Source organism: Salvelinus sp. IW2-2015, linkage group LG18 (assembly GCF_002910315.2).
Source record: "Salvelinus sp. IW2-2015 linkage group LG18, ASM291031v2, whole genome shotgun sequence".
NCBI lineage: Eukaryota > Metazoa > Chordata > Actinopteri > Salmoniformes > Salmonidae > Salvelinus > Salvelinus sp. IW2-2015.
In genome coordinates this window covers 48739303-48745302 of record NC_036858.1, presented here as the reverse complement: position 1 = coordinate 48745302, position 6000 = coordinate 48739303, and the positions used below count along the sequence as shown (strand labels likewise).

Below are 6000 nucleotides of genomic sequence, written 5' to 3'. Positions count from 1 at the left end.
GATTTGTGTGAGTCCGAGAAAACACTGAGAGAGAAAGAACAACTTGTCAGATGGTGCATTGGAGACTGATGTGTTCCTGTCCTGTCTTTTCACAATACTATTGCAGATCAACATAAAAGCCTAAAAGACAGCCGTGGTGTCGCTCTTCATTTCTTGGTTCTCCTGTGGTACATAAGAAACCCGCTACATGTTACTTATTCCACCATAATTTGCAAATAAATTTATTAAAAATCCTACAATGTGATTTTCTGGATTTTTTTCTCCTATTTTGTCTGTCATAGTTGAAGTGTACCTATGATGAAAATTACAGGCCTCTCTCATCTTTTTAAGTGGACAACTTGCACAATTGGTGGCTGACTAAATACTTTTTTGCCCCACTGTAGCTGCTGGGACGCGTGCGTGTTACGTGGTGGGTGCTGCTATGGTGACCAGTGAGCTGAGATAGAGCAGGGCCTTACCTAGCAGAAACTTGTGTGATGACCTGGAAGCCAGTAGTGGTTTGGGCGAGTATGAAGCAAGGGCCAGCCAACGAGAGCGTACTGGTCGCAGTGGTGGTTGGTAGTATATGGGGCTTTGGTGACAAAACGGATGGCACTGTTATAGACTGCATCCAATTTGTTGTAAGTAGAGTGTTGAGGCTATTTTGTAAAATGACATCGCCAAAGTCGAGGATCGGTAGGATGGTCAGTTCTACGAGGGTATGTTTTGCGCAGCATGAGTGAAGGATGCTTTGTTACGACATAGGAAGGGATTCTAGAATTTAATTTTGGATTGAAGATACATAATTGTGAGTCTGGAAGGAGAGTTTACAGTCTAACCGGACACCTAGGTATTTGTAGTTGTCAACTATTCTAAGTCAGAACCGTCCAGAGTAGTGATGCTGGACGGCGGCGGGCGGTGCGGGCAGCGATCGGGTGTGAAGAGCATGCATTTGTTTTACTTGCATTTTAAGAGCAGTTAGAGGCCACGGAAGGAGGTTGTATGGCATTGAAGTCGTCTTGAGGTGTTTTAACACAGTGTCCAAGAAGGGCCCAGAGGTATATAGAATGGTGTCGTCGTCTGCATAAGAGGTGGATCACGAGAATCACCAGCAGCAAGAGCGACATCGTTGATATATACAGAGAAAAGAGTCCCAGCAGAATTGAACCGTGTGCACCCCCATATGAATGCCAGAGGTCCGGGGACAACTGGCCTCCTCCTGATGACACACTGAACTCTATCAAAAGAAGTAGAGTTTTAACCAGAGCGAGGCAATCACTTGAGAAACCAAGGCTGTTGAGTCTCCGATAAGAATGTGGTGACAGATTTGAAAAGCCTTGGCCAGGTTGATGAATACGCCTGGCACCGGTTGCAATGTCGGTAATGCTCTCTTATCGATGCGGTTATGTTAATGGCTGGTCAAAGTCGTTGTCCTCCTCGTCCTCAGACGAGGAGGCAGGATCGTGGACCAAGATGATCGATTGATAATGAGTAGACTTGTCATTTTAATGTTAAATAACAAGAAAACACTACAAAACTACAAAAACACAACGTGACATCCTCAAAACAGTCCTTGTGTTGGTCCAAACACTGACACAAGGAAACAAACACCCCACAAAAAGCCTACTGCCCTATGGCTACCTTTCAAATATGGCTCCCAATCAGAGAACAAAATGAATGTACAGCTGTCTCTGATGAGACCCAATCTAGGCAGCACATAGACACTAAACTAGACAACTAAACTAACAACATATCCCATACACATACAACACCCAATGCAACTAACCAAACACACACAAAACTACAATGCCCACCCCAACTCACGCCCCTGACCAACTAAACATAATCAAAATAAAATAAAAATAGGTCAGGAACGTGACATAACCCCCCCTCAAGGTGCGTACTCCAACGCACCACCAAAGTCTGGGGAGGGTCTGGAGGTGGGCATCTGTCCACCAGGTGGTGGCTTCCCGGCTCTGGACGCTGTCCCCACTCACCATATCACTCCCCGCTTCCGTAATCTCCCCACCCAATGACCACCTCCCAACTAAACCCACCTAACTGAAGGGCAGCATCGGGATAAGGCAGCACAGTCCCATTAGTTTTCTTTGTAGCCTCGTATGTTGAATGTCGCGGTACGCACATTTGGTATGGGTGGGGATAAAGGGATGGGGCAAGCACCGCGGTTGGAGTATACGGTTAGATGGGGCACGGCAAGCTTCACGGGCCTGAGTGACGGCAGCCTCCGTAGGCACTTGACTGATGGACGGCAGGCTCCGGGTCTGAGTCTAGCTATAGGGACGCCAGTGTCCGGGGCCTGCTAGGGTACGGAATCGTCCGGAACTGGCTTGGCGGATCCTGGATTGCCTGTAGTCGTTGGTGGCGGATCCTGGCTGGGTCTTGACGGCTCTGGTGCGGATTCCATGAGGCGGCTTAAACGGCTCTGGCTGGTCATGGCTGGCTGACGGCTCTGGCTGTGTCATGGCTGAGCCGGCTGACGGTCATGCTGGCTGGTTCAGCTCTGGCGGCGAAAAGGCTTTCTTGGACTGATCCCTTGGGTTTCTGGCCGAAGGCTCTGGCGCTGATCCAAGGTCTCGGCGAGAAGTGCATACTGGATGATGCGGTCTGGCGGAAGGCTCTGGCCTGATCCGGTCTTGGCGTAGAGGGCTCGCTGGCGCTGATCCGGTAACTTATTTCTGGCGTGGTGAAGGCATCTGAAGTGACGCTGATCCGAGTTCTCATGGGCGGTTAAGGCCTCTGGCTGAATTCCGGTTCTGCGGGCAACATTCGTAAGCGGCTCCCTTGTCTGACATTGTCGTCATCGTGCTCTAAGCGGGCTTCCTGTCAATGATGTGGCCTCGGACGGCTCTGTTTAAGGCTCATGTCAAGTTAGTTAAAGCCAACGGGCGGCTTTTGCAGATGGCTCATGGCAGTTACGGTTGCGTGCTTTGCATTCAGGCCTTTCATGGGCAGTTCTCGACGGATCAGTTTTCAGACGGTGCGGGATTCGTGTGCAGACGGGCCAGTGTTCGAGCCGCCGCTGGTGGCAGGCAGTATTTGGGGTCAGTTCAGGCGTGCCGCTGTGGGCAGACGGGGCAGTTCAGCGCGTTCTGCGGCAGAACGGTGTGTGTCGTTTCAAGGCGACACTGCTGACTGAGAGCAGACGGCAGTATCAATAGTGGCTGCCGTGGGCTGGACGGGGAGGGGAGGCCCACGTTCAGGCGCCGCTGGGCAGGAACGGCGGACTGTGGCCCGCTGCGACGCACTGAATAGTGGTTCCTGCTGGTGCGTTGGGTACCGGAAACTGGAAAGAATTCATATGGGGCCTAAAAGTGGTATTCGGAGGCATAAGGACACATCAAGCCTTTCAGGGTAGTGCGGGGACATCCACCTAAGCAGGGCACACTGGACTCTCGTGGCGACTCGTAGTGCCTGTGTGCGTGGTTACGCGGAACTGAGAGTACGCGGGCTGAGGGCACGCACCTTAGGGCGAGTGCGGGAAGAAGGACAGTGCCGTACCGGCTCGTGGAGCGACTACGACGTGTATGGTGGTTGGGTCGTGTGCTTCCGGAACTGGAGGCACGTGGGCTGGGAGACACGCCACATAAGCGGAGAGTGCTGGAGAGAACCAGGGCTCTGGAGATGCACGTGGAAGCCTGGTGCGGTGGTTGTAGGCACGGTGGGTACTTAGCATGGGGCTGGGAAGGTTGCGCCCGGATATACGCGTGAACCTGACAAGGAGGACACGCTGCTCTTGAGCACCGAGCTCCCAACCATTCCAGCGTGTTGAATGGTCCTCCGTAGCCCTGCCAGTGCGGCGAGGTGGAATAGCCGCACTGGGCTATCAGGCGTAACCGGGGAACACCACCTGTTAAAGGTGGTGCCATGCTACGCCCGGCCCGAGGGAGACCTACTGGAGAGACCAGGATACGTTGGGCCGGCTTCATGGCAAACTCAGTCGAACTGGCCCCAACCCTAGCCCCCCAGTGCCGTGCAAGGTGGGAATACCGCACTGGGCTAAGCGACCTGTGCAGCTAAACTTGGGCGTAATCGTATCCGCTTTAACCTGACATACAACCACCTCGAGCCACTACGATCGACCAGACGTTCCGCACACGCACTCTCTAATACTCTCTGCAAACGGGTCAGATGCCAGCGTATGTGTACGCATCATATGGCTCACACACGCATCCTCATCCCCGCTTCTCGCGCGCAGCGAGCGTGCTCTTATACCGGGACACCTCGAACCCATCACTCTTCAAGACGACTTATACTCTTCTCTCACATCCTGTATCACTCTATTCTCCGCCCGAGAATTACCTCTGCCGTCTCTCGATGAGCGCTCGGCTGGCAAACTCCGGCTCTCTCAACCACCACCCTTCGCAATCAGCGCTCACAGAAGCACGCGTACACATGATTCGAGCCCATACATAGCGGCGTTTCTCATCTACAAGGCCACAACATGAGACGACGCGCGTTCGTCTACCAGAAACAACACGAATATACGACGCGCACGTGATCTCCCTTTCCTCCACCACCTTATCATGAATAACAATCTTGCGTCCCAACACTCACTCTCGCGTCTGTCCATCACACTATCGAACGTTTCCGTTATACATATCTCTAGCATCACTCTCACTTAGCCAATCCCGCTACGTCCTGATTCTCCAGACAGAGTTTAATTGCGTCATATCTCCCAGAACCCAATGGCTGTCAACAGTGCATCTCATCGCTCGTCTCCCTGACATATACACACACTCATGGACGCGCGATATAGGATCTCTCATCTGTCTCTCTTCCTACTCTATATTACTCATACACTCACTTCTGACACACGACCCAATAGACACCCACGCAGCAGCACGCGCGATAGCTAACCGCTACACTATGCGTGCTCACAATCTCGTCCTTGTTGTGGTCATATCACTGGCACAGGAAAACAACACCCACCCAAAAGCCTACTGCCTAGGCTACCTTAAATATGGCTCCTCGCAATCAGAGACAATGAATGACAGCTGTCTCTGGATTGAGACCCAATTCTAGGCAGCCATAGACATAACTAGGACAACCTAACAACCACTATCAATACCATACACATACAACACCCATAGACTAACCCAAACCACACACAACATACAATGCCCACCCCACTCACGCTGACCAACTAAACATAATCAAAATAACATTTAAAAATAGGTACATACTAACTGGATACGAAACTAGGATAAAGACCGATGCAGGGTGGATGATATCATTTACAGGGATCCTTGACGCGTAGGCCTGAAGGTGCACCATATAACCATCCCCAAACCACAGAATTTGGTCTAGCGGAGGAATTGAACACGGTAGGGTATTCGACAATTGTCAGCTAATCTGATTTGTATAACTTGGCTGTTGAAGACCTTAGAAAAGGCAGTGGTTAGGATTAGATATAGGGTCAGAAGCAGTTTGCTGGTCTAGATGTGTCTCCCCCTATGAAGAGGGGATGACCGCGGGCAGCTTTCAATCTTTGGGGAAATCTCCAGACGATACGAAAGAGAGGTTGAACAGGTGCTAGTAATAGGTGTTGCAACACCGGGGTATGATACTTTTAGAAAGAGAGGGTCAGAATTGTTTAGCCCGGCTGATTGTAGAGTCCATGAATTTGCAGTCTCTTCAGGACATCAGCTATCTGGTTTGGAGTGAAGGGAGAAATGGGGAGGCTTGGCGTGATGTTTCTATCGTTGTGAGGGTGCCAGGGCTGTTTGATCGGTGGTGGTAGGGTAGCCATGGTTGGAAAGCAATGGCCAGCCTATGTGAAAATACTTCTTGAAATTTCTCAGTTATGAGTGTAATGCCTTTGGGTGGTGGACGGATTTCTGCTGAAGTATAGTCCTCGCTTACTTCCTTATCTGCCTAAAATGTTGGTTTTAGAAGATAATTCAAGGTCTGCATTATGTTCCTGTACTTGATCGCATCACTGATATCTAACTTTGATGCTTCAGAATCAAATATTTATAATTCTCTGACATATCCTATATT

At 50.7% G+C, this 6000-nt stretch overlaps 1 protein-coding gene across 2 annotated transcripts in view; it reads right to left on the bottom strand.

Annotated features, from left to right (window-relative positions):
• Window positions 1-6000, bottom strand: part of lrmda (leucine rich melanocyte differentiation associated) — a 416827-nt gene that overhangs the window by 380810 nt on the left and 30017 nt on the right. The window lies entirely within an intron of this gene.